The 27,282-nt window shown below is 40.9% G+C and overlaps 1 protein-coding gene across 1 annotated transcript in view; it reads left to right on the forward strand.

The window, feature by feature from the left end:
- The window catches only part of LOC127946905 (receptor-type tyrosine-protein phosphatase eta-like), a 62,905-nt gene that overhangs the window by 14,037 nt on the left and 21,586 nt on the right, over positions 1-27,282 (forward strand). The window lies entirely within an intron of this gene.

The raw sequence follows: 27,282 nt of genomic DNA on the forward strand, positions 1-27,282 counted from the left end.
CTAACCCTCCTCACAGGCAGGGCCCGTGACTGGAGAACTTCAGTGTGGGAGGCCCGGGCTCCCTTTTGTGCCTCTTTTGAGGCTTTTCGACAGGAGATGGTCAAATTATTCGACCGTTCTGCTCGGGGTGATGAGGCAGCAGTCCAGCTGGCACGGCTACGGCAAGGAGGCCGTTCAGTGACTGAGTTTGCCATTGAATTCAAGACCTTAGCGGCGGCCTGTGACTGGAATGAGGGGGCTTGCAGAGCTGTGTTCCGTGCTGGAATAGACGAGGAGATCCAAGACAAGATCGCCACCCAAGAGCTTCCACGCAGTTTCGATGATCTGGTCGACCTGGCCCTCCGTGTTGAGAGCCGCCTTCGCCTTCGTCACCAACAGTTGACTGCTCGCACTTCTTGGTGGGTGGGTGAAATGACCAGCGAATCCACCCCGGTCCTGCCTCTGCCATCTCCTGCTGACCCTGAACCCATGCAGGTGGGACGTCTGCGTCTTACTCCTCAGCAGAAGCAAGAGAGACTCACCCGGGGCTTATGTCTCTACTGTGAGAGGGCCAGACACTTCGTCGGAAAATGCCAGCTAAAAGCCAAGGCCCATCAGTAGACAGGGGGATTCTGGTGGGCACATCTCCGCTTAATTTCCCCCACTCCTCCCGCACACTACTTCCCGTGGGTGTCCAGTTCGGAGGTTCTAGTCACTCCTGTTCGGCACTGGTGGATTCTGGGGCTGGTGGCAGTTTCCTGGACACGGCACTGGCCAAGCAGTGGGGAAATCCCGCCATTCCCCTCTCTACTCCTATCTCTGTTCGGTCTCTGGATGATTCCCCTATCACTACCATCACTCACCTCACCCTTCCTGTAATTCTTATCGTTTCTGGCAATCACCATGAAATAACCGAGCTGTACCTTCTTGATTCCCCGAGTGCCCCCGTGGTTCTGGGACACCCGTGGTTGGTGCAGCACGGCCCTCATGTGGATTGGGCCAGAAACTCAGTCTTGTCTTGGAAACAGTCTTGTCTTGAGTCTTGTTTGGGTTCTGCCTCTTTTCCTGGTGTTGTGTTTCCAGTTGTGCAGGTGGATGATGCTGATCTGTCCGGGGTGCCGGAGGAGTACTGCGATCTGCGGCAGGTCTTCAGCAAGTCCCGGGCTGTGTCCCTGCCTCCTCACCAGCCTTATGATTGTGCCATCAACCTCCTCCCAGGCACTTCTCCGCCCAGGGGTCGGTTATATTCCCTGTCTGGTCCAGAAAGAGAGGCTATGGACAAATATATTTGTGAGTCCCTTGATGCCGGTCTCATCCGTCCCTCCTCGTCTCCTGCTGGCGCAGGGTTTTTCTTTGTTAAGAAGAAGGACGGCTCCTTGCGCCCTTGTATTGATTACAGAGGATTGAATGACATTACCATTAAGAATAGGTACCCCCTGCCTTTAATGTCATCTGCCTTTGAACTTTTGCAGGGAGCCAAGGTCTTCAGAAAGTTGGACCTCCGTAATGCTTATCACCTGGTTTGGATTCGAGAGGGGGATGAGTGGAAGACAGCATTCATCACTCCTTTGGGACATTATGAGTACCGGGTGCTACCCTTTGGCCTGACAAATGCCCCAGCTGTCTTCCAGGCTGTGGTTAATGACGTGTTGTGAGACATGGTTAACAAGTTTTTCTTTGTGTACCTAGATGACATTCTTATTTTTTCTCCTTCACTTCAGGTACACACCCAACACGTGCGCCAGGTGCTACAACGGCTGCTGGAGAACCAGCTTTATGTTAAAGCGGAGAAGTGCGTTTTCCACTCCAAGTCAGTTCCCTTCCTGGGCTATATCATTTCGGTGGAGGGAATCAAAGCTGATCCCACTAAGTTAAAGGCCGTAGCCGAGTGGCCACCTCCAGACTCACGAAAGGCACTGCAGCGGTTTCTGGGATTTGCCAACTTCTACAGGTGCTTCATCAGAAACTTTAGTCAGGTTGCTGCACCCTTGACAGCTCTTACCTCCACTAAGGTACCGTTTAGGTGGAATTTGAAGGCTCAGGAGGCCTTTAATGACCTAAAGTCCAGATTCATTTCTGCTTCTGTTCTTTCATTTCCAGACCCTGAACGTCAGTTTATTGTGGAGGTGGATGCTTCTGAGATTGGAGTAGGTAAGGTCCTTTCTCAGAGATCCCCCAGAGATGGGAAGGTACATCCCTGTGCCTACTACTCTCACCGCCTGAGCCCAGCAGAACAGAATTATGACGTAGGGAACCGGGAACTGTTGGCGGTCAGACTGGCCTTGGGTGAGTGGCATCACTGGTTGGAGGGGTCAGCACAGCCCTTCTTGGAATAAGAACCATAAGAACTTGGAATACGTCCGTTCGGCCAAGAGGGTGAGTTCACGCCAGGCCTGATGGGCACTCTTCTTTGGCCGGTTCAACTTCTCTCTCTCGAATCGCCCAGGCTCCAAAAATATAAAACCTGATGCCCTCTCCCGTCTTTACAGGGATACAAAAAGAACCGGTGTATCTACTGAAACAATTATCCCTAAAGAAATTGTGGTAGGGTCCCTCTCCTGGGACGTGGAGAGGAGAGTGCTGGAAGCCATACGAGAGAGAGAGGTGCCAAGGGAGTGCCCAGAGGGTAGACTTTTCGTGCTGGCTGGGCTGCGCCCTGAAGTCCTCCAGTGGGGGCATTCATCCAAGTTAGTCTGTCCTCCTGGGGTTCGGAGATCTCTGGCTGCCATCCGCCAGCGATTTTGGTGACCATCCATGGCCCAGGACGTCAGGCAGTTTGTGTTTGCCTGCCCAATTTGCGCCCAGAACAAGAGTTCTAATCAGCCTCCTATTGGTCTGTTACACCCCTTACCTATCCCCTCCCGCCCCTGGTCACACATAGCCCTTGACTTTGTCACTGGTCTTCCACCATCGAGGGGTAACACCGTAATATTGACGGTGGTTGATCGCTTCTCTAAAGCAGCCCATTTCATCCCCCTTCCCAAACTGCCTTCAGCTAAGGAGACCGCTCAAGTGGTGGTTGACCACATCTTCCGGATTCATGGCCTTCCGGTGGACATGGTCTCTGATAGGGGGCCACAGTTTGTCTCCCGGTTCTGAAAGGAGTTCTTTCGACAGATCGGGGCCTCTACGAGTCTGTCGTCAGGTTTTCATCCTCAGACCAATGGGCAGTCCGAGCGGTCAAACCAGGTTCTGGAACAAACTCTCCGCTGACTGACGTCCCATAATCCGAGTTCTTGGAGCCAACAGTTGTCCTGGATTGAATATGCCCATAACTCCTTGCCAGTGGTGGCCACAGGTATGTCTCCATTCCAGTGCTCCATTGGTTTTCAACCTCCTATGTTCCCCTCACAGGAGCCCGATGCTGCTGTTCCGTCTGCCTTAGCCTTAGTCCGCAGGTGTCGCCGCACCTGGAGGAGGGCTGAGGAAACCTTGGCTCGGGTTTCCAGACGAACCAAAGCAGCGGCTGACCGTCATCGGATTCCTGCTCCCCACTACGTATGTGGTCAGAGAGTATGGTCTACCAAGGACCTTCCTCTCCGGGTGGCTTCTCGCAAGTTAGCCCCCAGGTTCATGGGGCCATATCAGATCACCAAGGTATTGAGTCCGGTGGCAGTAAAGCTCAAGTTACCTCCCATACTTGTTCGGGTACACCCAGTCTTTCATGTTTCTCGTGTCAAGCCTGTGTTTCATTCTCGCCTTAACCCATCTGCTACTAACCCTCCCCCTCCCCGTCTAGTGGATGGTTCCCCAGCCTTCACTGTCAGGAGGTTGCTGGATGTCAGACGTCGAGGTCGGGGATTTCAGTATCTGGTGGACTGGGAGGGATATGGTCCGCATGAGAGGAGTTGGGTCCCAGCTCGGGATATTCTGGATCGGTCGCTGATCGAGGACTTCAACCGGCAGCGGACCAGGGGCCAGGGGGCGCTCCTGGGGAGGGGGGTAATGTCACGCCCCCGGGCTGATCTGTCTGTTTTTTCCCCATAGTGTGTGTTGTTTACACTTACCATGTGCTTCTGTGTTACCGTGGTGCCCGTCTCCGCCCTCTTGTTTCATTATTATCTTGTTATTGGTCACCATCACCTGCTCTGCATTATGATAATCACTCCTTCTCTATTTAGTCTCCTCATGTGTGCTGTCTGTTGTCAAATCGTCGAGTTGTTCTCGTCCACGTCTCAACTTTATCCACATCTCTTGTTTAGCCTGCACAGAGATCGTGCCCGTTTTGTTTTCATCCTCTAGTTTTGTTTCTTCCCACTTCCTCCTGATTTCAGGCAGCGCTATTCTCCAGCCTTCCGTGTTAGAGCTCACCGATCGCTGTCACTCCTCTTCTTCGCCGCACCGCAGCCCGCCACCAGTTCCCCGCCTCAACAGCGCCCCCGCCTCCCTGTCAGTTTATCCGGGCATTGCATCAGAGGATTTCCAAGTGGAATTCATCCAGGAGGCTCTTTTGGATCGGCTCCAGACTGCCCTGTTCCCGGATAGTTTTTGTTTGTTAATTCTTATTTTTATTTTTTCTGTCCTTTTGAAATTAAGCCCATCTAATAAACTGACCTTTTGAACACCTGCAACTGAGTCCCAGTCTCGCCCTTGACATATACTGTACAGGGAAAGCTTTTAAATGCATGTATTTAACTATTTCTTTATAATATTTTATAAATCTTAGGGATTTTTTGTTGTTGTTTATACAACATAATATAAGAGATTTTGATTGATTCACCTAAGTGATATTAATTCAGCTTTAAAATGCGGATAGGATGGGATATTATTTGCAAACTTTTATTTATAAATACATTTGTATCTTTGTTTGGTTATTGTTGTTCCTGAACAAGTTACTGCCATAAGTCTGCTCTAGTTCCAAGAACTATACTTTGAAAGCCTTTTTGGATTGTTTTCCTGTGATTAGTTTTGCTGTCTTTTCCCTGAGTTTTGCACTTTTTGATCCTTTTTGGATTGAAAACTTTTCTGTTTTGTAACTTTACTTTAAGCAAAGGATTTTTTGGGTCTCTTTTTGCCGTTTTTGTTAAAGAGCCACACAGATGGGAAATCAAAAATTACCTGTATTACAGTGTATGATGTAGCTGTCCATCTGTGTAAACAATGTGCAAATAATTAAACCAAAAAGTACACGATTTATAAAGTTATTGGCTTCTAAAGTAAGGAGTCGACTCTGAATTGCTGAAACGAGTCGTTATAGATTTCAAATCTTTTGCCCATCTCTATGTACGTCACTAGGAACACTTTGCATAATAATCTCCGCCTACCGTGTTGGGAGAAACGGAACTCTGACCTGCCCCATCCCCACACACATACGCTCTGTTTGGAGTGAGAGCGTCATGTCGAGGAGACCGTTTGTTTAATTTTCATTGCCAAAGAATGAAGATCAGAAGAACCAATGGCTAAAATTCATTTTCACCACAATACCAGAGCACTACAACAAATCCCTTTTGTTGTGTTCACAACATTTCACTGATGACTGCTTTTCTAATCTCGGTGAGTACAGCGGGATTTTCAAAGCGTTTGGCCATAAAAGATGGTTCATTACCAACTTTATTTAGAACAACGAGCATCTCCGAATCACAACACGAAGTATGATTATGAAGTTATGTGTCTGTTTTCTCCCAAGCGTCTTATCAGTGTGTGTGCTGTCTGCAGCCTTTGTTTGTGCTGATCGTCATGTACAAACACGTCATTAATTCATGTAACTCCATGAATACTCAACGAAGAGACATGAGAGAGCTATTTATAGAAAGCTTGACATGTCTACTTTAAAACTAAACAAGTGCTGCTAACAGATATTCTGTGATAAAGTAATCCATATGAAAACAACGTGATGTCTGTTTTTCATGCCTCCCTTCGTTATATGCAGTGTGACCACGCCCCCGCACTGAATGCGCTATTCAGATTCAAACTGAAGTGCACGGCTTGAATACACCCACACAGAAGAAAAAGCAGCGAGACTGTTCAAGTTTTTTATTTTACTGTTTGCTTCACGATGAGAGGAATAAGACGAGAGGAATAATTCACCCCAAACAGATGCTAATGCATAGTTTACCGTGGAGGTGTGTGTGGAACAACCAATCCAAACTGGTTATGTAAGTTGACCAATCAGAACACAGTATGCTACCGAAAGGTGGGGTTTAAGGAAACTAAATCTTTTGAACAGCTTCGCGTGAACCGTTTGGGGATCTCTGAAGTTGACAATTTTAAAATGATATTTTGACAAAATGACAATGTTTTTTAACCTTGGATGGATTTAAACCTAATGTACAGGACTTATAAACAGTGATAGGAAGCTTTAGAATTTTCATGTTGAGTTAAGAATGCGTCTGACTATTGGGTTCAACTACCCTCTGTGGCTCAGTGGTAGATATTATGACTCTTTGAGGACTCTCTCTCTGACTGAACCTTGCCTACCTCCACCACAACATTTCTCAGGTGATCCCAGTGCATGTGATAGGTTCCTGACTCAATGTTCTCCACATTTGAATTACAACCATCTTCCTTCACCTCAGATTGGGCCAAGATCGCATACGTTATCACCCTCTTTTCTGTCAAGGCTCTTTCTTGGGCAACCGTGGTCTGGAAGGCACAGGTGCCCTTCTGTACAAGTTATGCTGCATTTGAAAAGGAGTTCAAGCTAGTATTTGTCATCCCTTCAATGGCCAACAAGCCTCTAAGAGACTTCTCACTCTCCGTCAAGGTAATGGCAGTGCTGCTAAATATGGCATTCAGTTTCGGATCTTTTTGGAGAGCCAGACCCGTTGTCCTGGTTGGTAGGGAGGGTGTGGTCAATGTCACTTGTTGGCCTGGAGTTCCTGTACTCGTACAGCTCGTTGCGTTTACGTTCAGGCATTTACATAAGTAGTGACATCGTTGGACATTGAAGGCCACCAGAACGAGTTGAGTGGCAGGTGCAGAGTGGGGGAGATTCCAGGGTGCCAAGAGCTGACAAAGGTGTGGACCCATTGATTTACCCTGTGATGTAGACTTTGTGGGATGTAATGTGTGTTAGGTGGGCAGTTGGCAGGAGCTGGCTCTTGGAGCTGTTCTCACTGTATCTCCATGATATCCCATGTAATTGGCGCAATGATTACAGATGGGGGAAGAATGCATTCTGGGGTATGGTTGTCGATGGGAAGATCATACTGCCTGGAACAAGCATCTGCCTTACTGTTTTTGCTGCCTGGACGATAGGTCATTGTGAACTGGAATCAGGTGAAGAAGAGAGACCAGCGTGCTTGGCAAGGGTTGAGTCTTTTGGCACCTTTGATATGTTCTAGGTTCTTGTGGTTGGTGATCACCTGAAAAGGATTGACTGCTCCCTCGAGCCAGTGTCTCCACTGTTCAATAGTGGCTTTCATGGACAGTAGTTCTTTATTTCCAGCATTGTAGTTTCTATCAGCTGCTGTTAGTTTTCTTCAGAAGAATACACAGCGATACAGTTTACCAGGTTAGTCATGGCGTCGTGTGAGTACGGCTCTGATTCCTGAGTCAGAAGCGTCCACCTGCATGACGAATGGGAGATTGGGGATGGGATGTTTAAGGATGGGGACTGTGGTAAATCTAGCTTTCAGAGTCTTGAATGCTTGAGTGGCCATACTGTAGTTTCTAATGAAACACCTGTAGAAATTAGCAAACCCCAAAAACCTTTGAAGCCCCTTGACAGTGGATACTTGTGGCAATTCAGTGACTGCCTTGACCTTGGCTTCATCCATCTTGACACCCTGGTGACTAATGTGATAACCAAGACACGCTGTCTGTCTGACGTGAAACTCACATTTCTCTGCCTTTACATACAATTGATTATTCAGGAGTCAAGTGAGGGTGGTTTTGACATGGTTAATGTTTTATGTTTTTGAATAGGAGTATATGAGAATGTCATCAATGTAGGCTATTACATACTGATTCAACAAGTCCCGGAAAATCTCATTGATGAAGCACTGGAAGACAGCTGGAGCATTGGCAATTCCATACGGCATGACCTTATACTCATAGTGCCCCCTAGTGGTGAGGAAGGCAGTTTTCCATTCGTCGCCATCCTTAATTCAGATCAGGTTATGCTCTCCGTAGATCAAGTTTGGTGTATATGGTAGCCTCACAGAGCTGTTCTGGGCTGAAGGAACCAGTGGCAGGGGGGATTGGAATTTTACAGTGACGTTATTCAGTTCTCTATAATCACTAAAGGTCCTCAGTCCTCCATCCTTTTTCTCCACAAAGAAGAACCCTGCTGCAGCTGGCGATATATCAAATAAATCCTGAACCTAGGGCCTCTTCAATATATTCCTCCATAGCTTGAGTCTCAGTTCAAGATAAAGGTTAAACCCTACTCTTGGGCGGCATGGCATTGGGGAGTAACTCAATAGCACAGCCCCAGGGGCGATGAGGTTGTAATTGTGTAACCTTAGTTTTACTAAAGATTTCTGTCATCATAACATGGGGGAATATTGACTGTGGGAATTTCAATGCTGACCATGTAACATGGTTAGGGAACTGGGGAGAAACAGTGACTCTTACAGAAGGCTGACCACTTGGTCAACTCACCCTAAAGCCAGGAAATGACGGGGTCGTGAGCAGACAGCCATGGAAATCCTAGAATGACTTTATGCATGGGAGAGTCGATGACGTAGAGTGATATGGATTCCTGGTGAAATAAACCAACTTGAAGGGTTAATGTCTTGGTTTGTTGAATTATACCATTTCCAATTATAGTGTCATTGATTTCTTTAATCTTGATGGGAGGGTTACATGGCAGAGTTGGGTATATCGTATCTCTTGATGATATCCTTATAAATGTGGTTTAACATGGGTCCAGAATCAATCATTGCTGTTAATGAAATTGATGTATCTTCAGTTTTCAAGATAAGGGGAAGTTTGAAAGACTGATTGCTAGGTAGCGAGAAATGTTCCATATTTTCCAGCATGGTGTCTTTTGAGCCTTGTGTGGGCATCCCTGACAGCGATGGCTGCAGTAGAATTCACCGCAGTAGAAACAGAGAGTTTGGCAAAAACCCACTTGCATTGGTTCCTCAACAAACTTGGTGGTAGGTGTAGTAGTAAATTGGATAATACTAGAAGTAACAGGTGGAATTTCTTAAATTTTTGCTTTTGTGGGGCTTGTCTCATCAGATTATACAAAGTCAGTAAATTATAAACTTTCTCCTTTATATACCAATTATGCCTGTAGGTCAACGTTGAGGCTTCTCTGAAAAACAGCTTTAAAAAAGATATCATGCCATCCACTCTGAGCAGCAAGTGTATGAAACAAGATGGCGTAGACAGCGGCTGTTCTATTGCCTTGGAACATTTTGAATAGATATATCCTTGCTCCCTGCGGGATATTCAAACACCTCTTGCCGCTGTTGAATAAAGCAGCCCAGTCGATCACCTTTTCAGATAACAATGACATAATGATGGCACATTTCTTGTCGTCTGAATTAAACTTATCAAAGTTAATCTTCACATGTCTAACAAAGCCTCTACATCAATCAGCAGAACCATCAAATTTATTGGGTAATTTGAAACTCACTGCCCTAGGCATTGTTGATGGGAGAGATTGGATGTAGTTCGTCAAGTTTTCCCAATTGATCTTGGTACCCCTTAAATATTTCACTTTGATAAGCGAATGCTGCTTGCATATTTGTAACTTCCACTGGATCCAGGTTAGGCAAAGTATTCTGTAACAAGGAGGCTGAGGCAGTATTAGAATCCACTTGCAGAAGTTTATTAGGGAAAGATCTTAGAGACAGAGTCGTGAAACCAGGCAGAGAGTCAGTACCGTAATGGCAGTACAATCTTTCAACATATACAAGGGGAATCTAACAGGCAGAGACGAGTAGGCAGACAAATGGGTCAAACACAATCTTAGAATCCGAAACGCGGAGACGGGCAAAATCAAACAAAAAGGCAGAAAAAAATCAATGGAAAAACGCTTAGTAAGGCAGGTAAACTGGCAATACTTCGGAATGTGTGAACACACTGACTCGTGTTAAATAGTCCCAAAAAGAAAATGTTTGTATAAGCAGAGGAAGCAGTGAACATTCAGTACTCAGGTGAGGGCTCCCTCTGCTGGCATGGCGTTCCAACAAAAAGCACATGAACTGTCAATGTCCAGATATTTAGCAATGTTAAAGTTTACAGGATATATTTTATGTACAATTTTGAAAGTATTTCTTTAGCTTTATTGGAAATACAGTATTTTCCAGGAAAAAGCCAGGCCCTTTTCCAATCTCTATCTTTTACTAAAGATCTCTTATAGAACTTTCCTCTTGGATACATTTTTTTTTTTCTTGAATTTGAAAGATTTGGAGTACATGTCTATTGGTAAATTGTTTTGGTAAAATCTTTTACATTTTTAACACACTCTGTTAGCTTAGATCATTTAGAAGTTGAATCTGGTGTCGTTGTGATATATAGCTGAATATCATCAGCATAACAGTGGAAGCTACTTCCGTATTTTCTAATAATATTACCAAGGGGCAACATGTATATTGAAAATAGAAGGGGACCTAGGATGGATCCTTGTGGCACTCCATATTTTACTTATGATAAATGAGATGACTCCCCATTTAAGTAAACAAAATGGTAGCGATCGGACAGTTAGGATCTAAACCATCTTAGAGCCTGCTCTTGAATACCTTTATAGTTTTGTAATTGATCTATGAGTATGTCATGATCTATGGTGTCAAATGCAACACTAAGATCAAGTAAAACTAGAAATGAGATGCAGCCTTGATCTGACGCAAGAAGCAGGCCATTTGTAATTTTAACAAGTGCAGCTTCTGTGCTATGGTGTGGCCTGAAACCTGACTGAAGTTCTTTACACAGATCATTTTTGTGCAGGAAGGTGCTCAATTGAGCAGTAAAATTCATACTTACCCACTATAAAGGCCCTCTTTTTCTCATGTAATAATACTTTTAACTCAGATGTAACCCAAGGCTTATTGTTTGAATAACATTTGATCTTTTAAGTAGGTACTGTATTTTCAACACAGAAGTTAATATAATCTGTAATACATTCAGTTAGACTATCAATGTCCTCGTGTGATTTGCACAGAACCTCCTAATTTGTTGTTTCAAAACAGTCCATTAATGCTTCATAGGATGAATCAGACAATTTCTGAACTGTTTCTTCCTCACAACCAGCACATAAACAGACCTTATGTAAACAAGGTTATGATCCGATCGTCCGAATGGAGGAAGCGGTGAGGATTTATAGCAGGGATCCTCAAATCTGGACCTCGAGATCCACTTTCCTGCAGAGTTTAGCTAACCCTGATCAAACACACCTGATCATGCTAATCAGTGTCAATCAATGTCTTTGGGATCATTCGAAAATTGCAGACACTGCTAAACTCTGCAGTGGTGGTAAGTAACGAAGTAAAAATACTTTTTTCGGGGATCTGTACTTTACTTGAGTATGTTTTATTTGCATCTACTTTCACTTTTAATCCACTACTTTATTAAAGACAAAGTTTACTTTTTACTCCGATACATTTCCCCATGTCCACTTCAAGTATTTATTACACTGATTTTACAAACCAATGAAAAATTTGGTTTTCTTTTGTAAAAAAGAACGCGTGACTTGGCGAGTTCTTTGCCAACATACATTCACGCAGCAGTTAGTTCGAGGTGGAAGATGACTGCTAAAATAGGTTATAGTGCAGCTCTTTCTGCCCGCAATGATCCTGAGATTCCCGACAGGGATCACCCATGGCCATATCTCAAGGATATGTCTGAATTCACTGAAGTCAAGGCAGATTCTTATTGGCTGAGATGTCTTCTTTGCCTGCCACGGGTGAATGAAATTTCAGTAGGGCTGTGCAAAAAATCGAATGTGATTTTCATGCGTATCTCATCAGTAAAGATTCTCCTGTAATTGGTAGTATATCTCCAGTAAGTGCGTTCAGATCAGGGTTGCCAGGTTTTCACAACAAATCCAGTTGCTTCTCAAAACTAGTCCAAAACTAGCCAAAAACGCATTTCCCCAATAAAAATTGCTTCCCGGGGTTAAAATGTACGTTTATTGGAAGGGTTACCTTGGTAAAATTCACATTTTAGGCGCTAAATATCAAGTTATTGGGATAGGGGTTTCTTCGTCTGGGGGACATGAAAAACCACCACGGACTTGGCAACACTGGTTTAGGTGGAGCGGCAGTTACTATACAGAGCCTTAGTCCACCGACAACTAACACAAATTCGATTTTGTGTAGATTGTCAGTGAATTACGGCTTTGTGTAGTATATGCCAACCAGTGTTTCCAAGTCTGTGGTTGTTTTTCATGTCCGCAGGTTGAAGCGACAATACCAATAACGAGATATTTAGCCCCTAGTATGCGAATGACAGAATTTTCATTTTTTGAGAGAACTAACTCTTTAAAGAGGTGGTTCTTCCTCATTGATACTATGAAACAGTCTTACCTTGTATCTTGCTCATCTTCTGTTTGATGCAGCTATGATGTTATGGAACATGTATATTGAAAGTTCAATCCCTATACTGCGATAAGGTTCTTCATTGTTTCTTTTGATTGTTAATCTAACAAATTCTTAACCCTCTGGGGACGGATTAGGCGGTACCGCCCAAAATGGCATACTTTTACAAATGTGTAGTTATCTCAAAAACTATTAATGCTAGAGAGATGCGGGTTTTTTTGCCGTCTTCCTCAGATTCCGCTGAAAACAGCGGTGTCCAGTTTGTATATTACACACTTCCCTTATTGCGCAATACCACTGCGTAAACAGGCCAATGAAAACGATTGTGCTAGGCAGATTCAACACGCAACAGCCAATGGAAAAATTGCCGCTGGGAGGAGACTTTTTCTAACCCAATCAGAGGAAGGTTATGTCTTCTAGCGATTCAGAGGACTCTGTAGCTCTGCTGTAGCCTTGTAAAAGCTGGCTGGACTAAAGTAAAAGACATGTAATCAATAAGCGTTCAGAGAATCAGCATCAGGGTGGAGAAAGCAGAACGCGATCGGAGTGTTACAGAGAGCGATCGGAGTATTAGCGAGCACAAATAGCTAAATTCGAGCGATCGGAGAATCAGCATCACGTGGAGAAAGCAGAAAGTGATCGGAGTGTTAGCGAGCACAAAGAGATAAATTCGAGAGAGATACAGCATTATTACAGAATTGTTTTATCAAAATGTCAAGCAGTAAAAGATTTACGGCAGAACAAGCTCTGGAACAATTACTGGAAAGGCCTGGAGAGGCCTTGCTTTGCTCACTGGCATGCCTAGGACTGTTTTTTAAAAAAGTTAATTATTTAATTGTTCTTTACACATTTGATTAAACAATAACACATTTCTGTCAAGCAAAGAGTTTGAAAAAATATATTTTCTTTGTTCAAAAACTGTTCTATATTGTGTGTTTTTCAGTAATAAATGACAAAAATCTAATTTTCGTTTTTGAAATTTTCTAGTTTATTGTAAATTTTTTCACTCATACTTCCTTTATATAAACATATTGCATGCATGCTTATGGTAGCTTAGGGTCTTCTGAATCCATAGATACCAAACACAGGGTGTTTCATCTCCTTTACATATGATTTATAAGCCCAAATATAAAAATAGAGAAAACAGACCAAAAAGGGCTTAGTCCCAAAAATAAAAATAAAAACGCCTAGGACTGTTTGTAAATAAAGTTAATTATTTAATTGATCTTTACACATTTGATTGAACATTAACCCATTTCTGTCAAGCAAAGAGTTTGAAAAATATATTTTTGGGTCAAAAACTTTTAACTATTGTTGTGTGAGGTAGGATTTTCAGTAATAAATGACAAAAATCTCATTTTCGTCTTTGAAATTCTCTAGTTTATTGTACAAATTTTCACTCTTACGTCCTTTATAGACATATTGCATGCATGCTTATGGTAGCTTAGGGTCTTCTGAATCCATTGATACCAAATACATGGTGGTCCATCCTCATTACATATGTTTATAAGCCGAAATGTAAAAATAGAGAAAACGGACCAAAAAGGGCTTAGTCCCCTTTAAGTATCTAATCTCATCATTTGTTCAATTAAAACACTGCATATCACTCCCAAAACAACTGATCTGCTTATTTATTGATATTTACAGTTAATTTGAATATTTATTTTTTACTTCCGGTACTTATTAAGTATGTTTTAAATCGGATACTTTTGTACTTTTACTCAAGTGATGTTTGAATGGAGGATTTTCTCTGGACTTTTACTGGAGTCATTTTTTTATTTAGATACATCTACTTTTACTTGAGTATAACTTTTGAGTACTTTTACCACCCCTGAAACTCTGCAGTGCATTGGACCTCCAGGGTAACATTTGAGGAAGGGGGATTTATAGGCCTCTTTCACATTTGTATAAAACAAGTCCAACATTTTATTGTCTCTCGTATCACAGTCCACATACTGGGTAAACACGGGGAGAATATTTTGTAGAGATGCTTTGTTAATGTGCTGGACTGAATTGATTTTGATATATTAGAAATTGTTATTATTTTGTACTTTGTCTGTTTAGTGAGGACGTTGATTTTGAAAAGTAGTCACCTATACTCTCTTAGTTTAGGAAACAGGAAATAGGAGTAGTACTGCAGTAGTTCATCAAAATGTGGTAGCTGTTTGATTAATCCTTAAACATCCTCCTCCTTTGCATCTATTAGATGCAATGTCTGTAAGTACATAGTGTTAAATTTATTGTGTGATTCTTTAAGAAGGTTATTTTGACATTACGATGGATATTTTCTTAGCTTAATTGTCTTTACATACTCATTGTTAATTAATAATTTCATTCTTAGTAATTGTATCCTTTGTGTATTTTACAGTTTCACAGTTGATTCATAAACTTCACAAACGACTTCATAAATGACTTCAAAAACTTTATAAATGACTGTTTAACTTACTGGATAGTTAGATGCCAGAAGTCTAATAAGGCCAGTACAGTGAAAGGACGTTAATACATCAGACTGAGAAGGACATTCATGAATCATGTGGAATCAAGGTTTTAATATTCCAAAGATTCTTCTACATGAACCTGATTTTTTGCATGTGATCAAGTATCAAGTATGGCAGAATGTCAGATAGATTTAGTGGATCTTAAAGGCACAGCTGAAGATGTGTACTCTGTCAGCACACATTCCTCAAAAACAGATGTTCTTCAAGAGCATCCAGTTGTCACTCAAGTGCCAGCATAGCTGTTTTCAAGGCACAAGCAAAAGCCAGAGCAGCGTACTCTAAAAAAGAAATAGAATTGAAAGTTGAACAGGAACATCTTCGAGCAACACTGGAAGCTTTGCACGAAGAGAAGGAAAAAGGATGCTGCTTTGGCAGAAGCCCAGGTACTGGAAGAAGAATTTCTGGAAACAGAACGTAATGCAGCCAATAGAGTTTCGGTGCCTGTTCCCATCGAGGATAGTCAAAATCGCACAGCAGATTATGTAAAATCACAATCTCAGATTAGCAGTGGTACACTGCCCTCTAGTGGAGAGGAAGAAATGCAACCAAAACTTCAATCTTCTCGATTTGTTAGTCCAATTTAAAGTGAAACTGATTTCAAGGACTTACCAATTAATTCACAAAACGTGGACTTTAGTGTAGACATGTTTTAAGATGCCACCAAAACGCAGGCTTCTCCTTGTCGCTACAAAATACAGAGTGGACCTTCTGATAAATGAGATTCCTTGTCCATTACCTATGACCTTGCAAAGTATCTAGCTCGTACACAGCTTGTGTCAGCAGGGCTTACTTATTTTTATGATAAGCCCATTAATTACTGGGCATGGAAATCATCTTTCCTGGGTGCAGTTTCTTGTCTATCCATTCACAAGACTCAAGTTAGTACCTCAACTAAAGTACAGTCTGAACAGAAAAATAGATCAGTTAGTCTGAATCAGATTTGCCCAATGCATGGAAAACTTCATCCTTTAAGAAGATGCAGAGGGTTCAGAAAGAAATCTCTACAAGAAAGGATGCAGTTACTGAACGAGCAGTCTGTGTGTTACTGTTGCTGTTCTTCTACAGGCCATATCGCCAAAAACTGCACTATGGATATTCAATGCAAAGAATGCGGTAGTGACCATCACCTTTCAGCTCTTCATCCAGGTCCTGCAGCATGGAAATAGCAGGCATTTACCCCTACCTCAGAGCATGGTGGGGAGAGAGGCCAATCAGATCTGAATGCACAGAAGTCTATGGAGAAGGTCTGAGTGTGCGGTCTTGTTCAAAAATCTGTCTAGTTTCTGTTTATCCAGTTGGAAACAAAGAGAAAGCAAAGAGGATGTATGCCAGTCTAGATGAGCAAAGCAATCGGTCTTTGGTTAGAAAAGATTTATTTGATATCTTCAACATCAAAACAAGTCCATTACCCTAACATTAAAAACCTAATGCCCCCTTCGCTCAAAAAAAAGAATTTTGGCTGGGTTGTCGTCGGAGTTGTGTGTCTCAAAGGAGCTCATAGGCCATCTTCAGTTCATACTTTCAAGACTTTTATCTTGGAAAGTGAAAATCACAGCTTTCTGAGTCCATGTTACAGTCAAATCAAGGTAAAAGAGAAGTTAGATGTTAATCCACAATGGCAACAATCTCTAGAAGACTCACTCAAAGACCCCTATTTGTTAGCGTCTGCTGGTGAAAATATCGGTTTTTCAGTTTTGTCCTATACAGTGAATGACCATAATATTGCTCCATCTGTGGAGGACACTAGGTTTCTCCAGATCATGGATAAAGAGGTCTTCCAAGACAGCTGTAATAGTTGGGTTGCTCTGTTACCTTTTCGTGAGCCCAGACAAAGTCTACCTAACAACAAAGACTATGCATTGAAACGTCTTCTTGCACTGAGACACACTCTTAACAAGCGACCACAAATGAAAGCACATTTCCTGAAATTTAAATTAAATTAAATTAAAATGTATGCATTTAGCAGACGCTTTTATCTAAAGCGACTTACAGTGCATTCAGGCTATCAATTTTTACCTATCATGTGTTCCTGGGGAATCGAACCCCCAACCTTGCGCTAGCTTGCTTGCTAACGCAACACTCTTCCAGTTGAGCTACAGGAACACACAGGAATTTATGGACAACTTGCTAAAAAGCATGAGCATGCAGAGATTGCACCGCCTCTTCAACATGGTCAGGAAGTGTGGTACTTGCCGCTGTTTGGAGTGTATCATCCTAAAATACGAGTTGTTTTCGATTCAAGTGCGCCCTGTGAGGGAGTTTCACTAAAACAGTGTGCGTCTCACAGGCCCTGATTTGCATAACAGCTTGCTAGGTGTCCTGATGAGATTCCGTAAAGAGCCTGTGACTATTACTGCTGAAATACAGCACATGTTTCATTGTTTTCTGGTAAGGGAGGATCATAAGGATTATCTTAGGTTCCTGTGGTACAGAAACAATGACCTTAACAGTGAGATTGTGGATCACCCGAATGCGTGTGCAATTTTTTTGGGAATAGCCCATCACCAGCAGTGGCTATCTATGGCCTATGGAGAACAGCCAAAGAATATGATGAGAGTTTCAGCAGTGACACCAGAAAGCTAGTGGAGAAGGAGTTTTATGTTGATGACATGCTGAAATCATGTGCTACAGAGGCAGAGGCGATCGATCTTCTCAAACATACACAAGGGATGCTTGCAGTGTCTAATCTTAGACTGCACAAGATTATCTCCAACTGTCCAAGAGTGATTGAAGCTTTTCCTTCAGAAGATCATGCTGATGGAATTAAGGATCTGTAACTTTTCTCAAATGGTCTTCCTATGCTACGTAGCCTTGGTGTGTCCTGGAATGTTGCAACAGTCACTTTTATGTTTCATGTTTCAGATGATGACAAGCCTTTCACTCGAAGAGGAGTTCTGTCTAAAGTGAATGCCTTGTATGACCCTCTTGGTTTCCTTGTACCTGTTACCATAAAAGGGAGGTTACTGTTAAAAGCTGGGATTCACCTTTGCCAGAGGACATGGAGGCTGAGTTGAGAAAATGGAAAAATTATCTTCAAGATTTAAAAGAGCTTCAAATACCATGTGTTTGCACATCCATCCCTTTATCTGATGTCCAGAGTAAAGGACTTTGTGTTTTTCTGGATGCATCAGTCAAGGCTATAGCTGCTGTAGGACACCTGAAGGTGACAGATCATAATGGTCACACAGATGTTAACTTCTTGTTTAGAAAATCCTAATTAGCACCACAGCCAGACATTACTGTCCCAAGACTGGAGTTGTGTGCTGCTGTATTAGCAGTGAAGATTGCAGAGTTGATTGTGGAAGAGATGGACATGACCTTCGATCATATCTGGTCACATCAAACACGGAGGTTCTATGTCTATGTGAACAACCGAGTTCAACAAATCCTAAAATCCAGTTCACCAGCACAATGGCAATATGTTCCCACAGAACTTAACCCAGCAGATCATGGATCTAGATCTGTACCTGCAGCTTTCTTAGGTTCCACTTCATGGCTCACAGGCACACACTTCTTGCATGATTCCCAGTTTCAGTCTGAATCACAGGAATCATTTGAGCTTGTGGATCCAGCCTTAGATTCTGAGATATGCCCACAAGTGTGTATAAATCTTGATGAAATGAAGTTCCCACGTTCACATGGAACTCTGAGAGATTCAGCAGATTCTCTAACTTTAGCTCTCTCATGAGGACAATAGCACGTCTGATTCACATTGCCAGTTCTTTCTCGAAAAGCCCAAAAGATGATGGTTGTAAACTCATTGGCTACTGACTACTGGCAACTGTACGGTGAATTCCCGCGAAAAGTCAGTAGCCTTATTTTTGGACCGGGCTGCACGCCATAATAACTATGAGTCAGGAAAGGGTATTGATGAGCCATTCACACTGGCAGAGATGGAAAGAGCAATTAATAGAGCTAAGAAAACATCTCCAGGGAAAGATTGAATATGCTATGTGATGTTAAAACATCTAGGAGAAAGATCACTGTTAAAGTTGCTTGAGATATATAATAAAGTTTGGAAGGAGGGAAAATTACCAAGTAAATGGAAAGAAGCAGTAGTGATCAGGAAGCCTGGAAAAGATCCTACTAATCCCATAAATTATAGACCAATACTATAATTTATAACTTATGTAAGATAATGGAAAGAATGATAATGGAAAGATTGTCGTACGAACTGGAATCTAGAGGGGTCTTAAATACGCCTTCAGAGTGGGTTTAGGAAGGGAAGAAGTACACTGGACTCTGTTTTAAGATTAGAGACTGAGATAAGAAAAGCTCAAGCAAATAAAGAGAGTGTAGTTTCTGTATTTTTTTATATAGAGAAGGCCTATGGTATGATGTGGAAGGAGGGTTTGCTAATCAAACTAAGTAAGTTAGCGGTAGAAGGGAGGGTGTTTAACTGGATCAAAGATTTTTATATTATTAGGAAGGTGCAGGATGAGATTGATAAGGTTGCAGAGTGTGGCTATTATTGGGGATTTAGATTTTCAACAGATAAGACAAAAACAGTCTTTTTCACTAGGAAAAGAATCCAAGAAGACAAGAAGTTAAGGTTATGTGGTAGAGAGATAGAACGGTTAAGCTCATTTACATTTTTGGGGGTGACATTAGACTCAAGATTAACATTCGCAGAGCACATTAGGAAAGTGGAGGGAAAGTGCAAGAAGGTAGTAAACATGATGAGATGTTTAACAGGAAAAGAATGGGGAGTTAGTTGCTCTTCACTTAAAAGAGTATATATGTGGCACTAAGAAAATCAGCATTGGCTTATGGTAGTATAGTGGTGGGAGCAGCGGCCAAGTCCCTGATCAAGAGATTGGAGGTGGTACAGACCCAAGCACTGAGAGTATGTTGCGGAGCTTTCAAAACATCATCGGCCCCAGCCTTACAATTAGAATTGGGTGGAATGCTCTTGGAGTTAAGAAGGGTACATTTGATGGTAAATTATTGGGTTAGTCTGAAAGGGCATAATGACACCCATTCCACAAAAGCAATATTGAAGGAATGCTGGGAGAATGGTTGAAATGTAAGGGAAAACTTTGGGAGGATTGGAAATAAAATATCTGAAGATTTAGATATAATTTATGTGAGATTAAGTCCTACAGTAGTTTTCCCAGCATTAGCTCCATGGAAGATGATATGGCCAGAGGTTGACTGGTTTGTTCTAGAGGAAAAAAGGAAAGCGAGGGAGGAAATTAATGTAGTGAGTGTAGGAGAAGAAGTAGGAGAAGAATATGGTAACTTTATTCAGATTTATACAGATGGTGCAAAGAATCCAGAGACAGAAGTAACAGGATTTGGAGTAGCAATACCAGGTCAACAAAATAAAATCGGCCACCATTGTGGTGGCTGGAAAAGATGGGACAGGTAAAGGTGTTTATATGCTCTGACTCGTCTTCAGTTTTAGTAAGTTTAAGATTGTATATATCAAAAAGTAGACAATATATTCTGTGCGAAGTACTTCAGTTAAGCACAAATTTAGTCAGTAAGGGCAGTCAGGTCAAGTTTATGTGGGTTCCAGCTAGAGGTCTTCATGGGTCCAAAAAAATGGACCCGACGTTCACATACTGTATACCATCTTAAATTGCTATTACAAGTCAATAAACCTGTTGCAAAGAATACAGCTTTTTGTCTTACCTAATTTAAAGAGCCGTAGTCTCTCTTCCTTGTACCTGACTGCCTGTGATGCATTACAATCCTCCGACAAGAAAGTTATTCATGTTATTCCTCTCGTTATTCCAAGTCCAAGCTGAATCCACTCATTATTTCAGCTTCAAAAGTCCACTTAATGTCACGGTGACGGATGACAAATGCTACTGTGCACATGTACATTCTGACTCGAGTTAATTCGCATAATAACTTAGACTGTTTGCCCTTTCGAACTATAATAACGATCACTCGTGCAATGCCATTGCCGCTGACGTTATTTATTTACTATCATCTGATCTCTGTCTGTGCTCTCTGCTCTGCATTGAGTCTGAATCTGAACCACTAAAACTTTAAGATTAAACGGTTCATTTATAATATTATAAAAACGGGAGAAAATGTAAAACGCGGTTTGGCGGTCGAAGTGTCCCTCACTGGTTGCCATAGAAACATGAAATGCGCTTGAGACTGCACATGCATGCTAGCCTAAAATGCAAAGCAACCTAAAATGCTTTAACGCAATTTGAGCGTAATAGAAAACATTCATGTGACAGTTCACCTCAGATTGTGTTGCTGATTTAAAATATATTAAATGTGAGTGTGTCAAGTCTGCAAGCATTAATACCGTGCATGCACTTGTATATTAACTCTGAGTCTACGAGCAAGAGAGAGAGAGAGAGAGAGAGAGAGATCACTTTTTTTGGCTCACTCTTTTCTTTTCCTAATTTTACAAGTTGCAAGTTACAAAAAACACAAGTAGTCTTTGATCACGGGTGTTCTTCGAGTCCGATGACTCCGATCGGTGATCGCACGGGTATTACACACAATGTTAAACAGACCCGGGACCCGAGGTAATAGATTCTGACCCGACCCGGACCCGGCTGATGATTTAAAATATAGACCCGAACCCGTACGGGTCCCGGGTCGGGTCCGGGGTCGACGGGTCTCGGGTGCACTGTGAAGACCTCTAGTTCCAGCACATGTGGGGATCAGGGGAAATGAGATGGCAGATAAACTAGCAAAAAGAGCATTATTGAAAGATACTATACAATTGCAAATTAGCCTTAGCAAAACAGCATGTACTAATAGAGTGTCAGAGATATCTAGAACAAAGAGGCAAATGAGTATTGACTTGAGGGAGATAGGAGTACAGGAGCTCACTTTAAATAGTTTACTGAGTGGTAATAGTAGGGCACAGCTTGGAGTACTGATGACTTTTTTGAAGGATACAGGGATATATAGTAGGATTTGAGATAGGTATAGGGAAATGAGGGATGTTATTTGATTGGATAAAGTAGGGTAAAGTAGAATTTGTATATAAAATAGGGTAAAGAAGAATTTGTAGGAATTGTTAGTACAAAAGTACATCACGCTAAGGTTGCTTTCAAGTAAGCAAAACGATGCTTTGAAAACATCTGTTCGCTGGAAGGGCAAGGAGTAGTAACAGGAGTAGTAACACATGAGACTCCAATGACTTGTAGCTTCGGAACTATTCTGAAGTGTACGCGCTCAGAAAACAAACAAGGTTGCCGAGGATATCTGTAATGCAAAAGTGCGGCAGCAAGTCATCATTGGTACTCCACTCTTTGTTGGGAATTTATTTCATATGGATTCAAACTGTCAATAGTGCCAATTTTGTCCACATATCGGTCTCTGGCATCCCTATTTAGCATATCCTTATAAATCCCACAACCTTTCCATGATTTAAACATCCTTTTTTTTCTCCCAACTCTGCTTCTTCTCGTTCAACTTGCTGTATGTTTACATTCGCGAGGCAATCAACATGGCCGCCACATCCCAGAATGCAACGCGGCGCCCAAGCCCTATTGCATAGTTTTTTGTTAACCGTGATATAAATTGGATTGCCCCAGTGTTCATTAACAAACTGTGCCAGCCCTCCTCCTTTACTCTTACCCATCTCAGAATCACACCTGTCTGCTCGCACAAGATGAAAACAATCCAGTTTTGCAAAAGAATCCGGCGTTCTCTCATTCAAACAAGTCTCCATAAAACCAGACAGGAGGAGAAGCTCGCAGGCAATTAACTTAATATGGCGTACTGGCGTTACATTTTAAAATACTATACAAAATAATTAATCAGAATACTTACTCCTGCTCACTCATGCCAAAGAACTCCCCGCTCAAGCTCCCCGTCTCTGCAAGATTAACGATGGTAAGTGCTAAAAATAGCTAAAAATGGGCTTCACTTGTCTCAATTGAGTTCCAATTGAGTTCGCTGTGTCCATTTCTTTTACTGTCTATGCATAAAACACATAAAACTGTACTCACGATACTGCCGTTGCATCTTGGTTAGTGCCGACCGGACATTTCCCATAATAATCAAAGGTAAAAATGGTTTATGTCCAGTGGTGCACATAAGTGGTCCGCAGGTCTGCATGCACGACCAAAATAAAAAATGCGTAATATAAATATGTTCTGACAGTGCATTTGCGTACCGACATGGTTGACAGATGTTAATGCACAATTACCATTTTAGATCACAAACTGTACTATATAAGTTTTATTTTCAACCTGAAAGCATAAATCTAGGCTATACTTACCGTTTCAAAGCACAATACAAAACTGTGACATTCATCCACTCGCTCTTTCATCATAGACAATAAAAGAAATCAGCAGCGCTGAATCCGGAAGCGGGTATACTTGCCGGCAACCCGCCAAAATAAAAGTCGGCTGAATTTAGGTTTGAATATGATGAAAACGATTTTGTTTATTTATTTTTAGACGCTTTTTTACAAAGCGACTTAAAATTGGGGAATACATAAAGAGATTCTTCTTAAAGAGGCAAACAAACAAAGTAGTAGTAAATATTAACATTTTATTTTTAAGTTTATTTACTATAAAATAAATGCATTTCTATTTAATACTAGGACTGTTTTTTTTATAATATTATCACAAGCTATTATTTAGTTTATTTACCGTATTTTCCGAACTATAAGTTGCACTTTTTTCATAGTTTGGCTGGTCCTGCGACTTATAGTCAGGTGTGACTTATTTATCAAAATTAATTTGACATGAAAGAGAAATAATCTAAGAGACATGAACCAAGAGAAAACATTACCGTCTACAGCCGCGAGAGAGGGCGCTGTATGCTGCTGAGTACTCCTGTAGTCTACACTGAGCAGCATAGAGTGCCCTCTCGCGACTGTAGACAGTAATGTTTTCTCTTGGTTCTTGGTCACTTATAGTCCAGTGCGACTTATATATGTTTTTTTCCTCGTCATGATGTATTTTTGGACTGATGGGACTTATACTCAGGTGCGACTTATAGTCCGAAAAATACGGTACTATTATTTAATTAAAAAAAATACACGTTATAACATCACTGATCTGACTGCTGGAGTCAATTACACATTTATCATCACAGCCATCGCAGCAGATAAATCAACAGAAGGAGAATCAGTGGTTGCCTCTAAATATACTAGTATATTTTAAACTTAAATGTTTCCTGATTCCCCTAGCTGGATATTCATATTGACAGATGCATTTTCATGTATTTAAATCTTCACTTTGGTAAGTTTTCAATATTCACATATTAATCCCTAAATGTCTGTCATTTTTACTCACAGAACCTGACATCATTATGAACCTGACAGCTGATGATATTACAGCTTCCTCTGTTTTACTAAACTGGATTAAACCATATGGCCAAAGCTCTCATTACCGTGTAGAATATGAAAATAATGTGACCACTGAAAACACCTCCATCAAAATAGATCATCTGACTCCCGGAGCACAGTACACATTCAGAGTGTTTGCAGTTGCAGCTGATCATGTGACTGAGGGGAGAGCCAATCAGATTTCACTGCACACCAGTAAGACTTCTGTTTGGATGTTTAATCTGAGTGAATCTTCTGAACTTTTACCCCTAACAGATTCTCACGTTCAGTTGCTTTAAGCAGAGATCAGTCTGCTTTTGTTTGTATCATTTTTGCATCTGTTTTAATTTCTCTTTCACCAGCATTAATTAATTATTATTATTATTATTTTTTTTTTATTAATGCTCAGTAACATAAGAACATTGTAAAGGAATTACATACAAATACCCATGATAAAACAAATAAAACAAGGATTATAAAAATAAATAAATAAAACATTTTGACAAGCAAAGATTCGCAAGAATACATACACTACCACAATTGATACAATTACATATAAACATTAATATCAGGGAAATGCATGTATTTTCTTTTACCATTTCTTCATAATATTTTATAAATCTTAGGGATTTTTTGTTGTTGTTGTTTATACAACATAATATAAGAGATTTTGATTAATTCACCTAAGTTATATTAATTCAGCTTTTAAATGGGATCTTAGGGATTTTTTTGCTGTTTATACAACTACACTGAAATAAATTATTAATTGAATTTACTAAAAAATGTATGGCATGTGGTTGCAATCAATTTATTTTTGCTATATTTAAGTAAACTAATTTAGTTTATTAACTTTCTGCTAAATTTGTTTATTTAAATTGATTGCAACCACTTACCATAATTATTATTATTATTATTATTTTTTTGTAAATTAATTTTATCTTTTTTTTTTCAGTGTAAGAGATTAAAGTGATATTAATTCAGTTTTAAAATGAGGATAGGATGAAATATTATTTCCAAACTTTTGTTTATGAATAAAGAATTTGCCATATAAAATAAAGAAATTACCAATGTACTCTAGGGGTCTATTTTTATGATTAATATAATAAAATATAATGTATTTTAGATTGAAAGAATAAGTAACATTGGCAGAATCAAATATATATTATATATGATATATGATTATATATATATATATATGAGCCAAGGTCGGACCAAAATTGCCTAGATATAGGGCAATCATAAAACTGATGTGCAAATGTCTCACATGAACTTTCAAAAAGCACATGAAATGTCAATGTCCAGATATTTAGAAATGTTTCAGTTTACAGGATATATTTTATGTAAAATTTTAAAATGTATTTCTTTAGCCTTATTGTAAATACAGTATTTTCCAGGTAAAAGCCAGCCACTTTTACAAAGATCTCCAATATAACTTTCCTCTTGGATTTTTTTTTTTTTTTTTTTAATTGAAAGATTTGACCTACATGACTATTGGTAAATTTTTTTGTCTAAAAAAATCAATTCCATCCAAGAACAAAGTAGATTGTATTGTGACTGTTCTCCTTGGATTATACAGTGGATACAGAAAGTATTCAGACCCCCTTAAATTTTTCACTGTTTGTTATATTGCAGCCATTTGCTAAAATCGTTTAAGTTCATTTTTTTTCCTCATTAATGTACACACAGCACCCCATATTGACAGAAAAACACAGGATTGTTGACAATTTTGGAGATTTATTAAAAAAGAAAAACTGAAAAATCACATTGTCCTAAGTATTCAGACCCTTTGCTGTGACACTCATATATTTAACTCAGATGCTGTCCATTTCTTCTGATCATCCTTGAGATGGTTCTACACCTTCATTTGAGTCCAGCTGTGTTTGATTATAGTGATTGGACTTAATTAGGAAAGCCACACACCTGTCTATATAAGACCTTCCAGCTCACAGAGCATGTCAGAGCAGATGAGAATCATGAGGTCAAAGGAACTGTCTGAAGAGCTCAGAGACAGAATTGTGGCAAGGCACAGATCTGGCCAAGGTTACAAAAACATTTCTGCTGAGTTCCTAAGAGCACAGTGGCCTCCATAATACTTTAATGGAAGATGTTTGGGACGACCATAACCCTTCCTAGAGCTGGCCGTCTGGCCAAACTGAGCTATCGGGGGAGAAGAGCCTTGGTGAGAGAGGTAAAGTGGGGGTGTTTTAGCTGCAGGGACAGGACGACTGGTTACAATCGAGGGAAAGATGGTGGATGCGGCCAAGTACAGGGATACCCTGGACGAAAACCTTCTCCAGATTGCTCAGGACCTCAGACTGGGCCGAAGGTTCACCTTCCAACAAGACAATGACCTTAAGAACACAGCTTAAAATTACGAAGGAGTGGCTTCACAACAACTCCGTGACTGTTCTTGACTGGCCCAGCCAGAGCCCTGATTTAAACCCAATTGAGCACCTCTGGAGAACTCTGAAAATGGCTGTCCACCAACGTTTACCATCCAACCTGACAGAACTGGAGAGGATCTGCAGGGAGGAATGGCAGAAGATCCCCAAATCCAGCTGTGAAAAACTTTTCATCTTTCCCAAAAAGACTCATGGCTGTATTGGATCAAAAGGGTGCTTCTACTGAGCAAACGGTCTGAATACTTGGGACCATGTGATATTTCAGTTTTTCTTTTTTAATAAATGTGCAAAAATTTCAAATTCTGTGTTTCTGTCAATATGTGGTGCTGTGTGTACATTAATGAGGGGAAAAAAAATGAACTTAAATGATTTAAGCACATGGCTGCAATCTAGCAATATAACAGAGTGAAAAATTTAAGGGGGTCTGAATACTTTCTTTACCCACTGTATATGGCATGTCATTTAACAAGATGAATTAACCAAGGTTATATTGCTTTAACCACTGTATTAAACCCTTTTGGAGGAATTGGGAATTGTGGTAAGTCATAAATTGCTCATAAGTAAAAAGGTTACCCAAGTCATCAAATAAGGGGAGGATACTGTTAATATTATTTAGGAACCACCTGGGGAAAAATAAAGATTTATTTCTAACAGTGATATCACAGTTATTCCATAACCGTGTATTATGAGGTGAAAAACAATGGACAGAA

Source organism: Carassius gibelio, chromosome A25, assembly GCF_023724105.1.
Source record: "Carassius gibelio isolate Cgi1373 ecotype wild population from Czech Republic chromosome A25, carGib1.2-hapl.c, whole genome shotgun sequence".
Taxonomy (NCBI): domain Eukaryota; kingdom Metazoa; phylum Chordata; class Actinopteri; order Cypriniformes; family Cyprinidae; genus Carassius; species Carassius gibelio.